Below are 18,941 nucleotides of genomic sequence, written 5' to 3' on the forward strand. Positions count from 1 at the left end.
AACTAAAATGCATTCAATCCAGAGAAAAGATTCAAGGGGTACCCAGAGTTCAACTAGGGGCCTCTTGAGCGAATAGTCAAGTGCTCTACCACTGAGAAAAGATTGAGTTGAACTGGGGACCTTTGGATCTGCTGTCCAATGCTCTACAACTGAGCTACACCCCCTTACATTCTTAGTAAGGGGGTGTAAGTGACTGTGAAAGATCCCAAAACTAAAATGCATTTAATACAAAAACAAGAATAAGGGGGTATCCAGATTTAAACTGGGGACTTCTTGATCTCCAGTCAAATGCTCTACCACTGAGCTACACCCCCTCAGTTTTCCAGTGTTTAGTCATTCAAACAAAGGGTTGAAAGATCCCAAACCTAAAATAAATTCAATACAAAGACAAGATCAAGAGGGTATCCAGAGTTGAAATGGGGACCTCTTGATCTGCAGTCAAATGCTCTACCACTGAGCTACACCCCCTCAGTGTTCCAATGTTTTGGCATTCAAACATAGGGTTGAAAGATCCCAAACCTACAATGCATTAAATACAAAGAAATGATCAAGGGAGTAACCAGAGTTGAACTAGGGACCTCTTGATCTGCAGTCAAATGCTCTACCACTGAGCTACACCCCCTCAGTGTTCCAGTGTTTTGGCATTCAAACATAGGGTTGAAAGATCCCAAACCTACAATGCATTAAATACAAAGAAATGATCAAGGGAGTACCCAGAGTTGAACTGGGGACCTGTTGATCTGCAGTCAAATGCTCTACCACTGAGCTACATACTGTTGTTTTTTCATTCAAACAAAGGGTTGAAAGATCCGAATACTAAAATGCATTCATTCCAGAGAAAAGATTCAAGAGGTACCCAGAGTTAAATTAGGGACCTCTTGAGCTTGCTGTCAAATGCTCTACCACTGAGAAAAAATTGAGGGGGTACCCAGAGTTGAACTGGGGACCTCTTGATCTGCAGTCAAATGCTCTACCACTGAGCTACACCCCCTCAGTGTTCCAGTGTTTTGGCATTCAAACATAGGGTTGAAAGATCCCAAACCTACAATGCATTAAATACAAAGAAATGATCAAGGGAGTACCCAGAGTTGAACTGGAAACCTCTTGATCTGCAGTCAAATGCTCTACCACTGAGCTACATACTGTTGTTTTTTCGTTCAAACAAAGGGTTGAAAGATCCCAATACTAAAATGCATTCATTCCAGAGAAAAGATTCAAGAGGTACCCAGAGTTAAATTAGGGACCTCTTGAGCTTGCTGTCAAATGCTCTACCACTGAGAAAAAATTGAGGGGGTACCCAGAGTTAAACTGGGGACCTTTTGATCTGCAGTCAAATGCTCTACCACTGAGCTACACCCCCTCAATTTACTAGTGTTTTTCATTCAAACAAAGGGTTGAAAGATCCCAATACTAAAATGCATTCAATCCAGAGAAAAGGTTCAAGGGGTACCCAGAGTTAAACTGGGGACCTCTTGAGTTAGCAGTCAAATGTTCTACCACTGAGAAAAGATTGAGGGGGTATCCAGAGATGAACTGGGGACCTCTTGATCTGCAGTCAAATTTTCTACCACTGAGCTACGCCCCACTCACACACATAATGATTTTCCATATAATGGAATGGTCGAAAAAGATCCCGAACCTATGATGCATTCAACACAAAGACACATTTAAGCGGGTACCCAGAGTTTAATTGGGGACCTCAAGATCTGCAGTCAAGTACTCTTCCACTGAGCTACACCCCCTCAGTCTACTTGTGTTTTGTCATTCAAACAAAGGGTAAAAGATCCCAAACCTAAAATGCATTCAATCTAAAGAAGAGATACAGGGGGTACCCAGAGTTGAACTGGGGACCTTTTGATCTGCATTATAATTCTCTACCACTGAGCTACACCCCCTTACATTCTTAATACGGGAGTGTAAGTGACTGTGAAAGATCCCAAAACTAAAATGCATTTAATACAAAGACAAAAATAAGGGGGTATCCAGATTTGAACTGGGGACCGATCGATCTGCAGTCAAATTCTCTACCACTGAGCTACAACCCCTCAGTTTTCCAGTGTTTTATCAATCAAACAAAGGGTTGAAAGATCCCAAACCTAAAATAAATTAAATACAAAGAAATGATCAAGGGAGTACCCAAGGTTGAACTGGGGACCTCTTGATCTGCAGTCAAATGCTCTACCACTGAGCTACACCCCCTCAGTTTTCCAGTGTTTTGGCATTCAAACAAAGGGTTGAAAGATCCCAAACCTAAAATGCATTCATTCCAGAGAAAAGATTCAAGAGGTACCCAGAGTTAAATTAGGGACCTCTTGAGCTTGCTGTCAAATGCTCTACCACTGAGAAAAAATTGAGGGGGTACCCAGAGTTGAACTGGGGACCTCTTGATCTGCAGTCAAATGCTCTACCACTGAGCTACATCCCCTCAGTGTTCCGGTGTTTTGGCATTCAAACATAGGGTTGAAAGATCCCAAACCTACAATGCATTAAATACAAAGAAATGATCAAGGGAGTACCCAGAGTTGAACTGGGGACCTCTTGATCTGCAGTCAAATGCTCTACTACTGAGCTACACCCCCTCAGTTTTCCAGTGTTTTGGCATTCAAACAAAACGTTGAAAGATCCCAAACCTAAAATGCATTAAATACAAAGAAATGATCAAGGGGGTACCCAGAGTTGAACTGGGGACGTCTTGATCTGCAGTCAAATGCTCTACCACTGAGCTACATACTGTTGTTTTTTTCATTCAAACAAAGGGTTGAAAGATCCCAATACTAAAATGCATTCATTCCAGAGAAAAGATTCAAGAGGTACCCAGAGTTAAACTTGGGACCTCTTGAGCTTGCTGTCAAATGCTCTACCACTGAGACAAAAATTGAGGGGGTACCCAGAGTTGAACTGGGGACCTCTTGATCTGCAGTCAAATGCTCTACCACTGAGCTACACCCCCTCAGTATATTAGTGTTTTTTCATTCAAACAAAGGGTTGAAAGATCCCAAACCTAAAATGCATTCAATACAGAGAAAAGGTTCAAGGGGTACCCAGAGTTAAACTGGGGACCTCTTGAGCTAGCAGTCAAATGCTCTACCACTGAGAAAAATATTGAGGGGGTACCCAGAGTTGAACTGGGGACCTCTTGATCTGCAGTCAAATGCTCTACCACTGAGCTACACCCCCTCAGTTTTCCGGTGTTTTGGCATTCAAACAAAGGGTTGAAAGATCCCAAACCTAAAATGCATTCATTCCAGAGAAAAGATTCAAGAGGTACCCAGAGTTAAATTAGGGACCTCTTGAGCTTGCTGTCAAATGCTCTACCACTGAGAAAAAATTGAGGGGGTACCCAGAGTTGAACTGGGGACCTCTTGATCTGCAGTCAAATGCTCTACCACTGAGCTACATCCCCTCAGTGTTCCAGTGTTTTGGCATTCAAACATAGGGTTGAAAGATCCCAAACCTACAATGCATTAAATACAAAGAAATGATAAAGGGAGTACCCAGAGTTGAACTGGGGACCTCTTGATCTGCAGTCAAATGCTCTACCACTGAGCTACACCCCCTCAGTTTTCCAGTGTTTTGGCATTCAAACAAAACGTTGAAAGATCCCAAACCTAAAATGCATTAAATACAAAGAAATGATCAAGGGGGTACCCAGAGTTGAACTGGGGACCTCTTGATCTGCAGTCAAATGCTCTACCACTGAGCTACATACTGTTGTTTTTTCATTCAAACAAAGGGTTGAAAGATCCCAATACTAAAATGCATTCATTCCAGAGAACAGATTCAAGAGGTACCCAGAGTTAAACTTGGGACCTCTTGAGCTTGCTGTCAAATGCTCTACCACTGAGACAAAAATTGAGGGGGTACCCAGAGTTGAACTGGGGACCTCTTGATCTGCAGTCAAATGCTCTACCACTGAGCTACACCCCCTCAGTTTATTAGTGTTTTTTCATTCGAACAAAGGGTTGAAAGATCCCAATCCTAAAATGCATTCAATACAGAGAAAAGGTTCAAGGGGTACCCAGAGTTAAACTGGGGACCTCTTGAGCTAGCAGTCAAATGCTCTACCACTGAGAAAAATATTGAGGGGGTACCCAGAGTTGAACTGGGGACCTCTTGATCTGCAGTCAAATGCTCTACCACTGAGCTACACCCCCTCAGTTTATTAGTGTTTTTTCATTCAAACAAAGGGTTGAAAGATCCCAATCCTAAAATGCATTCAATACAGAGAAAAGGTTCAAGGGGTACCCAGAGTTAAACTGGGGACCTCTTGAGCTAGCAGTCAAATGCTCTACCACTGAGAAAAATATTGAGGGGGTACCCAGAGTTGAACTGGGGACCTCTTGATCTGCAGTCAAATGCTCTACCACTGAGCTACACCCCCTCAGTTTATTAGTGTTTTTTCATTCAAACAAAGGGTTGAAAGATCCCAATACTAAAATGCATTCAATACATTCAATACAGAGAAAAGGTTCAAGGGGTACCCAGAGTTAAACTGGGGACCTCTTGAGCTAGCAGTCAAATGCTCTACCACTGAGAAAAATATTGAGGGGGTACCCAGAGTTGAACTGGGGACCTCTTGATCTGCAGTCAAATGCTCTACCACTGAGCTACACCCCCTCAGATTATTAGTGTTTTTTCATTCAAACAAAGGGTTGAAAGATCCCAAACTTAAAATGCATTCAATACATTCAATACAGAGAAAAGGTTCAAGGGGTACCCAGAGTTAAACTGGGGACCTCTTGAGCTTGCAGTCAAATTCTCTACCACTGAGAAAAGATTGAGGGGGTACCCAGAGATGAACTGGGGACCTCTGGATCTGTAGTCAAATTCTCTACCACTGAGCTACACCCCCTCAGTTTACTGGTGTTTTGTCATTCAAACAAAGGGTTGAAAGATCCCAAACTTAAAATGCATTAAATACAAAGAAATGGTAGAGGGAGTACCCAGAGTTGAAATGGGGACCTCTTGATCTGCAGTCAAGTACTCTTCCACTGAGCTACACCCTCTCAGTCTACTTGTGTTTTGTCATTCAAACAAAGGGTAAACGATCCCAAACCTAAAATGCATTCAATCTAAAGATGAGATTCAGGGGGTACCCAGAGTTGAACTGGGGACCTCTTGATCTGCAGTCAAATGCTCTACCACTGAGCTACACCCCCTCAGTTTTCCAGTGTTTTGGCATTCAAACAAAACGTTGAAAGATCCCAAACCTAAAATGCATTAAATACAAAGAAATGATCAAGGGGGTACCAAGAGTTGAACTGGGGACCTCTTGATCTGCAGTCAAATGCTCTACCACTGAGAAAAGCTTGAGGGGGTACCCAGAGTTGAACTGGGGACCTCTTGATCTGCAGTCAAATGCTCTACCACTGAGCTACATACTGTTGTTTTTTCTTTCAAACAAAGGGTTGAAAGATCCCAATACTAAAATGCATTCATTCCAAAGAAAAGATTCAAGAGGTACCCAGAGTTAAATTAGGGACCTCTTGAGCTTGCTGTCAAATGCTCTACCACTGAGAAAAAATTGAGGGGGTACCCAGAGTTGAACTGGGGACCTCTTGATCTGAAGTCAAATGCTCTACCACAGAGCTACACCCCCTCAGTGTTTCAGTGTTTTGGCATTCAAACATAGGGTTGAAAGATCCCAAACCTACAATGCATTAAATACAAAGAAATGATCAAGGGAGTACTCAGGGTTGAACTGGGGACCTCTTGATCTGCAGTCAAATGCTCTACCACTGAGCTACATACTGTTGTTTTTTCATTTAAACAAAGGGTTGAAAGATCCCAATACTAAAATGCATTCATTCCAGAGAAAAGATTCAAGAGGTACCCAGAGTTAAACTTGGGCCCTTTTGAGCTTGCTGTCAAATGCTCTACCACTGAGACAAAAATTGAGGGGGTACCCAGAGTTAAACTGGGGACCTCTTGATCTGCAGTCAAATGCTCTACCACTGAGCTACACCCCCTCAGTTTATTAGTGTTTTTTCATTCAAACAAAGGGTTGAAAGATCCCAATCCTAAAATGCATTCAATACAGAGAAAAGGTTCAAGGGGTACCCAGAGTTAAACTGGGGACCTCTTGAGCTAGCAGTCAAATGTTCTACCACTGAGAAAAATATTGAGGCGGTACCCAGAGTTGAACTGGGGACCTTTTGATCTGCAGTCAAATGCTCTACCACTGAGCTACACCCCCTCAGTTTACTGGTGAGTTGTCATTCAAACAAAGGGTTGAAAGATCCCAATCCTAAAATGCATTAAATACAAAGAAATGATCAAGACGTACCCAGAGTTGAACTGAGGACCTCTTGATCTGCAGTCAAATGCTCTACCACTGAGAAAAGCTTGGGGGGGTACGCAGAGTTCAACTGGGGACCTTTTGATCTGCATTATAATTCTCTACCACTGAGCTACACCCCCTTACATTCTAAGTACGGGAGTGTAAGTGACTGTGAAAGATCCCAAAACTAAAATGCATTTAATACAAAGACAAAAATAAGGGGGTATCCAGATTTGAACTGGGGACCGATTGATCTGCAGTCAAATTCTCTACCACTGAGCTACAACCCCTCAGTTTTCTAGTGTTTTATCAATCAAACAAAGGGTTGAAAGATCCCAAACCTAAAATAAATTCAATACAAAGACAAGATCAAGGGGATACCCAGAATTGAACTGGGGACCTCTTGATCTGCAGTTAAATGCTCTACCACTGAGCTACACCCCCTCAGTTCTCTGGTGTTTTGGAATTCAAACATAGGGTTGAAAGATCCCAAACCTAAAATGCATTAATTACAAAGAAATGATCAAGGGAGTACCCAGAGTTGAACTGGGGACCTCTTGATCTGCAGTCAAATGCTCCACCACTGAGCTACATACTGTTGTTTTTTCATTCAAACAAATAGTTGAAAGATCCGAATACTAAAATGCATTCATTCCAGAGAAAAGATTCAAGAGGTACCCAGAGTTAAATTAGGGACCTCTTGAGCTTGCTGTCAAATGCTCTACCACTGAGAAAAAATTGAGGGGGTACCCAGAGTTGAACTGGGGACCTCTTGATCTGCAGTCAAATGCTCTACCACTGAGCTACACCCCCTCAGTTTATTAGTGTTTTTTCATTCGAACAAAGGGTTGAAAGATCCCAATCCTAAAATGCATTCAATACAGAGAAAAGGTTCAAGGGGTACCCAGAGTTAAACTGGGGACCTCTTGAGCTAGCAGTCAAATGCTCTACCACTGAGAAAAATATTGAGGGGGTACCCAGAGTTGAACTGGGGACCTCTTGATCTGCAGTCAAATGCTCTACCACTGAGCTACACCCCCTCAGTTTATTAGTGTTTTTTCATTCAAACAAAGGGTTGAAAGATCCCAATACTAAAATGCATTCAATACAGAGAAAAGGTTCAAGGGGTACCCAGAGTTAAACTGGGGACCTCTTGAGCTAGCAGTCAAATGCTCTACCACTGAGAAAAGATCAAGGGGGTACCCAGAGTTGAACTGGGGACCTTTTGATCTGCAGTCAAATGCTCTACCACTGAGCTACACCCCCTCAGTTTACTGGTGATTTGTCATTCAAACAAAGGGTTGAAAGATCCCAATCCTAAAATGCATTAAATACAAAGAAATGATCAAGACGTACCCAGAGTTGAACTGAGGACCTCTTGATCTGCAGTCAAATGCTCTACCACTGAGAAAAGCTTGAGGGGGTACGCAGAGTTGAACTGGGGACCTTTTGATCTGCATTATAATTCTCTACCAGTGAGCTACACCCCCTTACATTCTTAGTACGGGAGTGTAAGTGACTGTGAAAGATCCCAAAACTAAAATGCATTTAATACAAAGACAAAAATAAGGGGGTATCCAGATTTGAACTGGGGACCGATTGATCTGCAGTCAAATTCTCTACCACTGAGCTACACCCCCTCAGTTTACTGGTGATTTGTCATTCAAACAAAGGGTTGAAAGATCCCAATCCTAAAATGCATTAAATACAAAGAAATGATCAAGACGTACCCAGAGTTGAACTGAGGACCTCTTGATCTGCAGTCAAATGCTCTACCACTGAGAAAAGCTTGAGGGGGTACGCAGAGTTGAACTGGGGACCTTTTGATCTGCATTATAATTCTCTACCACTGAGCTACACCCCCTCAGTTCTCTGGTGTTTTGGAATTCAAACATAGGGTTGAAAGATCCCAAACCTAAAATGCATTAATTACAAAGAAATGATCAAGGGAGTTCCCAGAGTTGAACTGGGGACCTCTTGATCTGCAGTCAAATGCTCTACCACTGAGCTACATACTGTTGTTTTTTCATTCAAACAAATAGTTGAAAGATCCGAATACTAAAATGCATTCATTCCAGAGAAAAGATTCAAGAGGTACCCAGAGTTAAATTAGGGACCTCTTGAGCTTGCTGTCAAATGCTCTACCACTGAGAAAAAATTGAGGGGGTACCCAGAGTTGAACTGGGGACCTCTTGATCTGCAGTCAAATGCTCTACCACTGAGCTACACCCCCTCAGTTTATTAGTGTTTTTTCATTCGAACAAAGGGTTGAAAGATCCCAATCCTAAAATGCATTCAATACAGAGAAAAGGTTCAAGGGGTACCCAGAGTTAAACTGGGGACCTCTTGAGCTAGCAGTCAAATGCTCTACCACTGAGAAAAATATTGAGGGGGTACCCAGAGTTGAACTGGGGACCTCTTGATCTGCAGTCAAATGCTCTACCACTGAGCTACACCCCCTCAGTTTATTAGTGTTTTTTCATTCAAACAAAGGGTTGAAAGATCCCAATACTAAAATGCATTCAATACAGAGAAAAGGTTCAAGGGGTACCCAGAGTTAAACTGGGGACCTCTTGAGCTAGCAGTCAAATGCTCTACCACTGAGAAAAGATCAAGGGGGTACCCAGAGTTGAACTGGGGACCTTTTGATCTGCAGTCAAACGCTCTACCACTGAGCTACACCCCCTCAGTTTACTGGTGATTTGTCATTCAAACAAAGGGTTGAAAGATCCCAATCCTAAAATGCATTAAATACAAAGAAATGATCAAGACGTACCCAGAGTTGAACTGAGGACCTCTTGATCTGCAGTCAAATGCTCTACCACTGAGAAAAGCTTGAGGGGGTACGCAGAGTTGAACTGGGGACCTTTTGATCTGCATTATAATTCTCTACCACTGAGCTACACCCCCTTACATTCTTAGTACGGGAGTGTAAGTGACTGTGAAAGATCCCAAAACTAAAATGCATTTAATACAAAGACAAAAATAAGGGGGTATCCAGATTTGAACTGGGGACCGATTGATCTGCAGTCAAATTCTCTACCACTGAGCTACAACCCCTCAGTTTTCTAGTGTTTTATCAATCAAACAAAGGGTTGAAAGATCCCAAACCTAAAATAAATTCAATACAAAGACAAGATCAAGGGGATACCCAGAATTGAACTGGGGACCTCTTGATCTGCAGTCAAATTCTCTACCACTGAGAAAAGATTGAGGGGGTACCCAGAGATGAACTGGGGACCTCTGGATCTGTAGTCAAATTCTCTACCACTGAGCTACACCCCCTCAGTTTACTTGTGTTTTGTCATTCAAACAAAGGGTTGAAAGATCCCAAACATAAAATGCATTAAATACAAAGAAATGATAGAGGGAGTACGCAGAGTTTAACTGGGGACCTCAAGATCTGCAGTCAAGTACTCTTCCACAGAGCTACACCCTCTCAGTCTACTTGTGTTTTGTCATTCAAACAAAGGGTAAACGATCCCAAACCTAAAATGCATTCAATCTAAAGAAGAGATTCAGGGGGTACCCAGAGTTGAACTGGGGACCTCTTGATCTGCAGTCAAATGCTCTACCACTGAGCTACACCCCCTCAGTGTTCCAGTGTTTTGGCATTCAAACATAGAGTTGAAAGATCCCAAACCTACAATGGATCAAATACAAAGAAATGATCAAGGGAGTACCCAGAGTTGAACTGGGGACCTCTTGATCTGCAGTCAAATGCTCTACCACTGAGCTACATACTGTTGTTTTTTCATTCAAACAAAGGGTTGAAAGATCCCAATACTAAAATGCATTCATTCCAGAGAAAAGATTCAAGGGGTACCCAGAGTTAAACTAGGGACCTCTTGAGCTTGCTGTCAAATGCTCTACCACTGAGAAAAAATTGAGGGGGTACCCAGAGTTGAACTGGGGACCTCTTGATCTGCAGTCAAATGTTCTACCACTAAGCAACACTCTAAAACTGAGTTACACTCCCTCCTGCACACATGTTTCCCCATCTAAACAACTGTTTTTTTTTGTTTTTTTTTTTTGGTTTGAACATATTTATTGACACTAAAAACAGAAAACAATCATGACAATCTCAACAGCAATTAAGCACATTCACAATATTATATTCCAATATTACGTTTTTAACAGCAAACACAAAGTGAGGTTTGAACAAACCTTCTCGAAAATCAAACATATTTCATTATATAACATCTTTGTTAGTGTCAATAGATCCGTCCAGGCCAAAGTCGATTGTCCTCGGTCTGAACAAATCCACCGACACCAACAGCAGCAAAACACAGCCATCAAGCATATTCACAATTTTTTTATATCTGACAATATGACGTGACGATATGACGTTTTAACATTTTTTCCTGACATTTTCAACATCAATTAGACAATTTCAGAGTTATTTTCTTTTAACAGTAGTTAACCAGCGTGTAAAAGGCAATACTATTGTGCAAGGGCATAGCTCTGCCATCCCACCCTCCCAAGCAGCATTCTTCCAGTCCTCTGTGTGGGTCCTCTCCCTTCTGCGTGGGTCCTCTCCCTTCTGGGTTCCACAACCCAGGCAGTTGCTGCCGGGACTCCCACAGTGTAGCTCCGGCTCCCCCCTCCGGGTGGGTGCAGACGAGTCTTCTTTATGGCTGCGTCCTAGGCCTGCCGCTCGCAGATTGTATGGTATCTGCAGCCATTTGGAGCACTGGTAGGGAAAGGTCCTTTAACCATAAAATGCATCGATCACAAAGAAAACATGACGGGGATACCCAGATTTGAACTTGGGACCTAGTGCTCTTCAGTCAAACGTGCTACCACTAAAATACATTGCCTCATATACAAGGAAAAGGAAAAATGGGTACCCAGAGTTGAACTGGGGTCCTTTTGATCTGCATTTAAATGCTCTACTGCTGAGCTCCTCTTGGTTGGATGAAAATTAGTTGAGTATGGTAGTCTTTGTATTCCTTCTGTTGAACCGAGGCTTTCAACATCACTCTTTAATCAACTTACTCTGAGTTCCATACCTCTTTTTATTTTAATGTCATTGACAAGCTTCCTGCCTGCACTAAACTTCGAACTTTAGACACCTAAACCCTAATGCTCTCCCGCATTCAAGTGGAAGAATTCCTCCCAAACAGGACGCTTCCTATTTTATCTAAAAGCCACTGGCTGCCCAAGTGATGGCATGATGTCACCTCATTGAAACGGCCGAGCAAGAATGCGTGTGCAAACGTTTCCCTCCACTAGCCCATGGCAAACAGCAGTGCATTGTTTCCGAGCCAAAAGCGCCACATCAGTCCTCCCAAAAGACGCCCCGCACATCCTCCGCTCCCGACATGGCCACAATGAGGCAGCAATACTCCCTTTGGATGTGAACAGAGGGGATTTTTTTTTACTCTTTGAATTGGTTCCTACCATGGGAATGGTTTGCGTTTGACACTCCACTCCACTATCATCCTCGGGCTGCATATGGCCACCAGGTAGCAAGTTTAGCTCCCAGATCTGTAAGTTGAGATAATACAAGAACCTTATTTGTGCTACAGTTTATAAATTGCTTTCTTATGCTGCCAAGAAAGTTATGAATTTGATGCAGGTTTATTTATTCGTAATTTTGAACGAGCCTCACCAGACATAAACATCTGCTCGCATCAATGATTAATTCTTTCTTTTTCCTCTTTACTTACTCAATCCTCATTACTGCCACCTCTGGCCAAAACTGAAACTGCAGCAGCGTTGTGTATGTGTTTTAAGAATTATATGGCCAGCAAAGGACAAAACAAAATTTGATCAGGTTTTTTGACTTACAGTAGGTCATTGATGAACACAATGGACAGAAACAACCAGGTGGTCTTTCCATTCACATGTGTATGTTACGTAAGACACATTCATGTGTTTTGTGTGTGTGTAAGGTGCCTTCTGTCAGCGGGAAGCATAATTAACTCCCTCGCTGACTCCCAATTATTTCCAGAGGAGATTAAAGTCTCCCAAGTGAAACGACAATTGGCCACTTTGAATCACAAGTTCCAAATCTCCCACCGGGTTTTTTTCCCCAAACTTGGCGTTTATCCCAAAATAATTGTTGCATGGATCATTGTTTTATGATTATTCCTTTCCCGGGTTGTTGTTTTTTTTAACTATTGTATTTCTAATTAGAGGAAGAGATTTTTTATGGGAATGGAAAGGGAGTGAAGAATTTTGGGTTGAGCATGCATCGTGGAATTTTTTCTTTCTCTATTTAATAGTCTGCAATTTGTGTACTTTCAAACACTGTAACTCATCTCATCTCATTAGCTGCACTGCTTATCCTCAGTAGGGTCGCGGGGGTGCTGGAGCCCATCCCAGCAATCATCGGGCAGTGGGCAGGGGACACCCTAAACTGGTTGCCAGCCAATCGCAGGGCACACAGGGACAGAATAAAAATAAAAAAGCAAATCCTAATTCACACATTTTCTCTTCATTACTTAATAAGCCTAAACTGTGTCTTGAATAGGTTTATGGATAAAAAATTCCTAAAATAAATTCCCTATTCTGGAAGGTTCCGCCACTTTAAATTTTCTATCCTTACAAACCCAAACAAAATCTTATATTAGCAAATCAAATGTGTACAATAAAAAGTATTTCTTTTTGACATGCAATAAAGTGTTTGTATATATATACTGGATCCACTTTTATTTATCGCCTTTTAAACACCCTCACTTTTCTGTGGTCGATGCTCCCATTTACATTTGCCATTATTGTATTAGTGTCTCAGCCTTCTTTTGTTTCAGATTTTTGTCTTTTTATGTTGACAATATCTGTGTATTATTTTTTTATTGTAACAAAGGGGAATTACCTCATGTGCAGTCCCTTCTCAAGGTTTCTTCATTTTCCTTATGTTGAGGTTTTTGCGTTGTTCCTTGCCTTCATGTAGGTTTTAGATCAGGGGATGGTGTAATAATAGTCTGTAGTTTGCAATAATCTCTGCTCTGTGCAGCCCTTTGAGACTCTTTGTGATTAAGGGCGATACAAATAAACCTGACTTAACTTGACTCTTTCGAGTTACAGGTCCAACTCTGCAAAATGGCTCACAAGTTGAATTGAAAAAAAACAAACTAAAGACAACATCATCCCTGTTACTTTGTTTTTTTTTGTCTTGCTCTTCATGGCACTGCTGTGAATACGTGGCACTCAAAAGTTTAGACTTATTCTAAAGCCTTTATGGTAGTTTACTGTCGTCATGAACAAGAACAGGATCAGGACCCAAACGCGTGACGTTACTCACACAAGCCTTTTATTTCACAGGAAATAGGGAGTCATGCACGTTAGGCAACAGTCTGGCGTGAAATGATAGGAAGCCAGAGGCCGAAGAGATTGATACCAATTGCCCAAGTTGATATCGGACAGACAGTATAGGTAATGAAACTGGACATCGAAAATAAACAGGACAAACTAGACGGGAACGAAAACTGGAGAGAATAATAAACAGGACAAAAATAGACGGCAACAAAACTGGAGAACGATGTTAAACAGGACAAAAATAAATTGGAACAATACCGGACAGGGAATACCAACAGGAACAGGAACGAGTCAAAACCCACGTCTTGCGGGGCAGAGGTCCGTTGACGGACTGACAGAGGAAAAATGAGAGCACTGAGCTTAAATAGACGGAAAGCCAATCTGTCAATGAGTCGCAGCTGGCGCCACACGGGCGGTGCCAATTGGGCACCATGGCAATCGTGACAACTAGTAACTTTTATCCTGAGGCCACTTTTTACCATTTTTGATGGAAAAAATATATTTGTCTACCTTGATATACTGATTCAAGACACACTATAGTTTCTATTCATGGATTAAAAAAAAAAATTAGTACATGTCAGATTTAGAACCCTTTGTTGGATGATTTGGCATGTTCCAAAACATCTTTTTAAAATTTCTGTTCCAGCATTCATTAACACTTGCATACCTGTCAACCTGTACGGCGTACAAAGTACGTTTTTTATGCATTTTAAGACGAGTACAACGTACAAGGAAATCTGTACAGAAAAACGCAAATTTGTCAATCGCATGCGTCTGCCGCCTGGGGATTTCCCAACATGCATCATTCCGAAAAAAAAAATATATGGTGTATGATTATTTTATATTTTGTACGTGAAAATACGACAGTTTTTACGGGCATGGAGCCGTGGAGGTTGACAGGTATGCACTTGCATTATCCTTAAGTAAAACGTTGAACAGATACATTACAATTCACTTCTCTCCAATAAGATTTTCCAACCAGTGACATGCCTTGTGGTTCGTAACTAGTGAGGCACAAGCAGGGTTGGGTAGGGTTACTTTAACTTGATTACTTTCAATTACTTTTGGATTACTCCAATACCAAATATGCTAATAAAAGACAAAATAAACTAAATATGAATAAAATAACTAAATTTTGTGCAGGCTTGGGGAGTAACGGAATACATGGAACGGCAAAAATAATGTTGGCAAGCTGCTTGGCATTATTTTCATTTTGTTTCTGTCGCATTTTATGTTAGTTTTGCCGGAGATCAAAGAGATCAAAGCCAGGAGAGAAAGCTTACCACGTGTTGTGAGTCATAATTTTATTCATATTAAGTTTCTTTTGTCTTTTATTAATATATTTGGTATTGGAGTAATCAGAGTTAAAGTAACCCTACCCAACACTAGGCACAAGTGAAAAGACCCGTAAACAAGCAAGAACTCAAGGCTGCTGCTGTAAAGGCCTGGTTAAGCATCAAGGAGATAGAAACCCAGCGTTTGGTGTTGTCCATGGGTTCCAGACTTCAGGCAGTGATGGTTTTGAATAGGATTTGCGACAAAGTATTGAGAAACAAACTTTTTTCTTTAGGAAAATATATGAATATATATAGTCTGTAGTCTGTAATAATCTGTGCTCTTGTGGCCCTTTGAGACTTCTTGTGATTAAGGGCTATAGACATAAACTTGACTTGACAAATAATTGAAACTACAGTACATCTTATCCCTCATTTGATTGGGTGATCAAGAAAGCAATATTTAAAATGTAGCATCAAGCACATGGTTTGGTGTTATCATTGGTGGGTACAAAGTGATTTTCTTTAAGGTGATCACGATATGGGTGGTGACAAAACAATTATATTGTTGGGGATAGGTTCACTTTGTCGATGCCAAAACTACTCCCTTGTGTAGTACAGAAAATAATACATTTTACTGTCTTACCCTTTCATATAAGAAGTCTAATAGATACAGTAGGTAATCTCTATGAAAAATGCCCAACAGCGAGAAAATAAATACCAAGTGGTTTAACATGCTGTTAACTTGCTAATACTAAAACAAAAAAACAAAAAAAATGATATCACAGAAACCCACGGGTATAAAGGCCAGAATTTCGGGCCGGGTCAGCGCCCAAGATCTTAGCTCTAGCTTCACTGCTTTATGGGGCTTCATTTTGCCATCACTACCAAAAACATGCCTGATTCTGCTCCAAATTCACCACAATGCCTTTTCTACGAGAGGTGGGGCGGTATGCTTTGTTCTCGATTTGATTGTATCACAATAATAAGGTGCACATTCAATTTATTTAACGAATCTTGATAATTATGATTTTTAAGTTATGTGATTTGATATAATGAGGGGCGGCAGTGGCTCAGGAGGTAGAGCGCTCATCTTGGGATCAAGAGATCGCAGTTCGAATCCCGGCTCCTCCGTGTTACATGTCGAAGTGTCTTTGGGCAAGACACTGAACCCCTAATGCCCCCAATAAGCAGGTTAGCGCCTTACATGGCTGCATGGCTGCTATTGGGAAATGTGAAGCACACTGGGTTATATGAATGCAGATCATTTCATTTCATTTCATTTCATAATTAATGATTGTGATTTAATTTTCCTTTCTGAAAAGCAAGAAACTTAAATCTTACACTTCTGGGACAATAAACCACGAGTGATGTTCAAACAATGCACATCAGTCTGTGTCAGTCAGTCCGAAAGCTGGCATTATTTTCAACTGAGACAATGAGAACATAACATGCACACTATGTACATCCACAAAATTTCACGAACTGATATGTCAACGTAACACAAATGTGGTACTTTATGTACCGGGGAGAAATGTGGATTATAAAAATCAACAAAAATAAAATTATGGTATGTGAATTGTTGGGAATTAAATATTAAAATGTATCATTTACCAAATTGTTCGAATTACTTATCTGACTCCATTAACCAAACACAACCTACATTCACCCAACAATGCGCACTTGTTTCTTGATGGAAAAGATGAACAAGAAAAACCGACATTTTCACAAGGGGGCAGATTTAATTTCATTAACAATTGAACTAAGTGAACTCCATCGAATACGGCCGAATTAGTGTCACCGGAGTCTCTGGGAAACCCTCTCTTCAAGTCTTCTAGCTTCTCCTCTCGGGCCACGTCTTTCCGCAAGATGGTGTGCCGGCTCCTCCCTTGGGCGTGCCAATGAAGCCTCAACGTGAGCTCCACCACCTCGCTGCGATGTCTGGAAAAATCAAAACAGCGGAGAGCGTTTCTTATAACAATGCTTGCCGTCCTCTGCATTAGGGCCTTTCTGCGTCGTCGGATGTGCTGACTATCTTATCAGCCTCAGGTCTCGTTCCCGCCAATCCTGTCAACAATATTTTCCACCAGGGTGCCCTGAACTTTCACTGCTCATTGAACTTAAGCCTACTCGGTGTAAATCTTCATTGCACTCAATAAATGTAACTTGTATTCAATCGTATAAAATCCTTTATAGTCAAATGTATAAAATCCTTTAACATGAATCCATTTTTTGTTCCACTTCTACTTTCCACACTAGTGGAACTCCTTACTACATTTCCTGTACACTCAACAAGTATTTTGTCTGTGTGTGGCGCTTACAAACTCCAGCAGGGAAGCTCATCGGTCCAAAGCGGCAACGAGTGATGCGCATCGTACATTGGGAGGACGCAGGAAGTGACAGCGTGCCGCCATTCAAACTCTGAATTGCTTATGACCCACTTCCCTTCCACCACACTCGTGCCTGCGTGTTTCTTCACTTGTGACCCGATAAATGGACTTTAATTGGACCATCGTGGAGTCCAACGTTGCCTATAGAAACTCTGTGTCGCACAAAACTTCACCTTGCTGTTAAAAAAAATCACCACAGAGTCCTTTTTTCATTCTTCATTTCTCTCTCAACATCAAGTCGGGTTAAGAGTGTGCGTTTATGTTGGTTGTGACAAATTTAAAGAGACAAAGGAAGACTAAATGTGTGGTTCTGTGTGTTCCAAATGCTCCAGGCTGGATTCTTTCCAAATTCTATCGATGCTGTCTTGAACTTTTATGAGTCTCTACCGTGACTGTTCTTCTTGTCTAAATGTCAATTTTTCACGTTCCTTCTTTTGCACACGTACTGCATGTAGGTGTCATTTTTTTCCTGAAATGCATGAACTTTTTAATTGCACAACACTGAAGACACAATGAAAGTAGTCTGTGTAAAGCGTATATATTATTTTTCCCTTCAAAAAACTCAAATAATGCCATTAGTAGCCAAACCCTTTGTAACCAAGTGAGTACACCCTTAAGTAAAAGTTCCCGAAGTTTAATATTTTGTGTGTACAGAACCACTTTAATCCTCCTGGTCATGGATTTCACCAGAGCCTCACAAATTGCCACTGGAATGCTCTTCCTCTCCTCCATGACATTACTGGGCTGGGGGATATTTGAAATCTTGTGCATCTTAACCTTCCGCTTGAAGATTCCCCAAAGATGTTCTATTTGATGTAGATCTGGAGACATGCTTGGCCATCCCCTTTACCCTTAGCCCCTTTAGAAAGGCCTTGTTCAGCTCAGAAGTGTATTTGGTATCGTTTTCAGGCTGGAACAGTGTTCTGCAACCTAGTTTCTGGAGGCAGGGTATCACTCTCGGCTCCAGTATTGTGCAGTACAAACTTGAGTCTGTATTTCCCTTAATGAAATGCAACTCCCCAATTCCAGTTGCACTTATGCACCCTCAAACCATGACATTCCCAACACCATGCTTGACTTTGGGTACAACACAAACATGTTTGTACTCCTCCCCTGGTTGCCACCATACATGCTTCACACCATCTGAGCCCCAAAACATTTTAGACCAGAGGATATATTTCCAATAAGCCATGGCCGTTGTTGACATACTACTTTTCATTGTATCAAAGCGATGTTATTCTAGTGATGTTCTAGTAAGCCCATCCGTCCATTATCTGCACCGCTTATCCTCAGTAGGGTCGCGGGAATGCTGGAGCCCATCCCAGCTATGCAGGGGACACCCTGAACTGGTTGGCAGCCAGTCGCAGGGACGAACAACTCACTCGCTCGTTCACACCTAGGGACAATTTAGACCAGCCAATTTAAGTTTTTTTAACCTTGTTTTTGGATTAAGGAAGGAAACCGGAGTGCCCGGAGGAAACCCACGCAATCACGGGGAGAACATGCAAACTCGACACAGGAAGGTTTGATCTCATGACCCCAGAACTGTACTGCACACGCGCTAACCACTGCACCGCCCTCTCTCTCTCTCTCTCTCTCTCTCTCTCTCTCTCTCTCTCTCTCTCTCTCTTATATATATATATATATATATATATATATATATATATATATATATATATATATATATATATATATATATATATATATATATATATATATATATATATATATATA

The 18,941-nt window shown here is 41.5% G+C and overlaps 23 non-coding genes across 23 annotated transcripts; all 23 read right to left on the reverse strand.

Moving 5' to 3' along the window:
* Positions 1–242: 242 nt before the first annotated feature.
* trnas-gga (transfer RNA serine (anticodon GGA)) lies at positions 243–314 on the reverse strand. The gene has a single exon. It is a non-coding gene; the product is annotated as a tRNA-Ser (tRNA).
* Positions 315–919: 605 nt separating this feature from the next.
* Positions 920–991, reverse strand: trnac-gca (transfer RNA cysteine (anticodon GCA)). Its single transcript has one exon. It is a non-coding gene; the product is annotated as a tRNA-Cys (tRNA).
* A 297-nt stretch (positions 992–1,288) lies between these two features.
* trnac-gca (transfer RNA cysteine (anticodon GCA)) lies at positions 1,289–1,360 on the reverse strand. Its single transcript has one exon. It is a non-coding gene; the product is annotated as a tRNA-Cys (tRNA).
* A 993-nt stretch (positions 1,361–2,353) lies between these two features.
* trnac-gca (transfer RNA cysteine (anticodon GCA)) lies at positions 2,354–2,425 on the reverse strand. The gene has a single exon. It is a non-coding gene; the product is annotated as a tRNA-Cys (tRNA).
* Positions 2,426–2,878: 453 nt separating this feature from the next.
* On the reverse strand, positions 2,879–2,950 carry trnac-gca (transfer RNA cysteine (anticodon GCA)). The gene has a single exon. It is a non-coding gene; the product is annotated as a tRNA-Cys (tRNA).
* A 155-nt stretch (positions 2,951–3,105) lies between these two features.
* Positions 3,106–3,177, reverse strand: trnac-gca (transfer RNA cysteine (anticodon GCA)). Its single transcript has one exon. It is a non-coding gene; the product is annotated as a tRNA-Cys (tRNA).
* A 154-nt stretch (positions 3,178–3,331) lies between these two features.
* trnac-gca (transfer RNA cysteine (anticodon GCA)) lies at positions 3,332–3,403 on the reverse strand. The gene has a single exon. It is a non-coding gene; the product is annotated as a tRNA-Cys (tRNA).
* An 82-nt stretch (positions 3,404–3,485) lies between these two features.
* Positions 3,486–3,557, reverse strand: trnac-gca (transfer RNA cysteine (anticodon GCA)). Its single transcript has one exon. It is a non-coding gene; the product is annotated as a tRNA-Cys (tRNA).
* A 298-nt stretch (positions 3,558–3,855) lies between these two features.
* Positions 3,856–3,927, reverse strand: trnac-gca (transfer RNA cysteine (anticodon GCA)). The gene has a single exon. It is a non-coding gene; the product is annotated as a tRNA-Cys (tRNA).
* Positions 3,928–4,082: 155 nt separating this feature from the next.
* trnac-gca (transfer RNA cysteine (anticodon GCA)) lies at positions 4,083–4,154 on the reverse strand. The gene has a single exon. It is a non-coding gene; the product is annotated as a tRNA-Cys (tRNA).
* A 155-nt stretch (positions 4,155–4,309) lies between these two features.
* Positions 4,310–4,381, reverse strand: trnac-gca (transfer RNA cysteine (anticodon GCA)). Its single transcript has one exon. It is a non-coding gene; the product is annotated as a tRNA-Cys (tRNA).
* A 164-nt stretch (positions 4,382–4,545) lies between these two features.
* trnac-gca (transfer RNA cysteine (anticodon GCA)) lies at positions 4,546–4,617 on the reverse strand. The gene has a single exon. It is a non-coding gene; the product is annotated as a tRNA-Cys (tRNA).
* Positions 4,618–5,087: 470 nt separating this feature from the next.
* Positions 5,088–5,159, reverse strand: trnac-gca (transfer RNA cysteine (anticodon GCA)). The gene has a single exon. It is a non-coding gene; the product is annotated as a tRNA-Cys (tRNA).
* A 738-nt stretch (positions 5,160–5,897) lies between these two features.
* On the reverse strand, positions 5,898–5,969 carry trnac-gca (transfer RNA cysteine (anticodon GCA)). The gene has a single exon. It is a non-coding gene; the product is annotated as a tRNA-Cys (tRNA).
* A 155-nt stretch (positions 5,970–6,124) lies between these two features.
* Positions 6,125–6,196, reverse strand: trnac-gca (transfer RNA cysteine (anticodon GCA)). The gene has a single exon. It is a non-coding gene; the product is annotated as a tRNA-Cys (tRNA).
* Positions 6,197–6,652: 456 nt separating this feature from the next.
* Positions 6,653–6,724, reverse strand: trnac-gca (transfer RNA cysteine (anticodon GCA)). The gene has a single exon. It is a non-coding gene; the product is annotated as a tRNA-Cys (tRNA).
* A 297-nt stretch (positions 6,725–7,021) lies between these two features.
* trnac-gca (transfer RNA cysteine (anticodon GCA)) lies at positions 7,022–7,093 on the reverse strand. The gene has a single exon. It is a non-coding gene; the product is annotated as a tRNA-Cys (tRNA).
* Positions 7,094–7,248: 155 nt separating this feature from the next.
* Positions 7,249–7,320, reverse strand: trnac-gca (transfer RNA cysteine (anticodon GCA)). Its single transcript has one exon. It is a non-coding gene; the product is annotated as a tRNA-Cys (tRNA).
* A 154-nt stretch (positions 7,321–7,474) lies between these two features.
* Positions 7,475–7,546, reverse strand: trnac-gca (transfer RNA cysteine (anticodon GCA)). Its single transcript has one exon. It is a non-coding gene; the product is annotated as a tRNA-Cys (tRNA).
* An 895-nt stretch (positions 7,547–8,441) lies between these two features.
* Positions 8,442–8,513, reverse strand: trnac-gca (transfer RNA cysteine (anticodon GCA)). The gene has a single exon. It is a non-coding gene; the product is annotated as a tRNA-Cys (tRNA).
* A 155-nt stretch (positions 8,514–8,668) lies between these two features.
* On the reverse strand, positions 8,669–8,740 carry trnac-gca (transfer RNA cysteine (anticodon GCA)). Its single transcript has one exon. It is a non-coding gene; the product is annotated as a tRNA-Cys (tRNA).
* A 154-nt stretch (positions 8,741–8,894) lies between these two features.
* On the reverse strand, positions 8,895–8,966 carry trnac-gca (transfer RNA cysteine (anticodon GCA)). Its single transcript has one exon. It is a non-coding gene; the product is annotated as a tRNA-Cys (tRNA).
* Positions 8,967–9,800: 834 nt separating this feature from the next.
* On the reverse strand, positions 9,801–9,872 carry trnac-gca (transfer RNA cysteine (anticodon GCA)). Its single transcript has one exon. It is a non-coding gene; the product is annotated as a tRNA-Cys (tRNA).
* Positions 9,873–18,941: the final 9,069 nt, after the last annotated feature.

This window comes from Urocampus carinirostris, chromosome 8 (genome assembly GCF_059441175.1).
Source record: "Urocampus carinirostris isolate Australia breed hairy pipefish chromosome 8, RoL_Ucar_1.0, whole genome shotgun sequence".
Lineage (NCBI taxonomy): Eukaryota > Metazoa > Chordata > Actinopteri > Syngnathiformes > Syngnathidae > Urocampus > Urocampus carinirostris.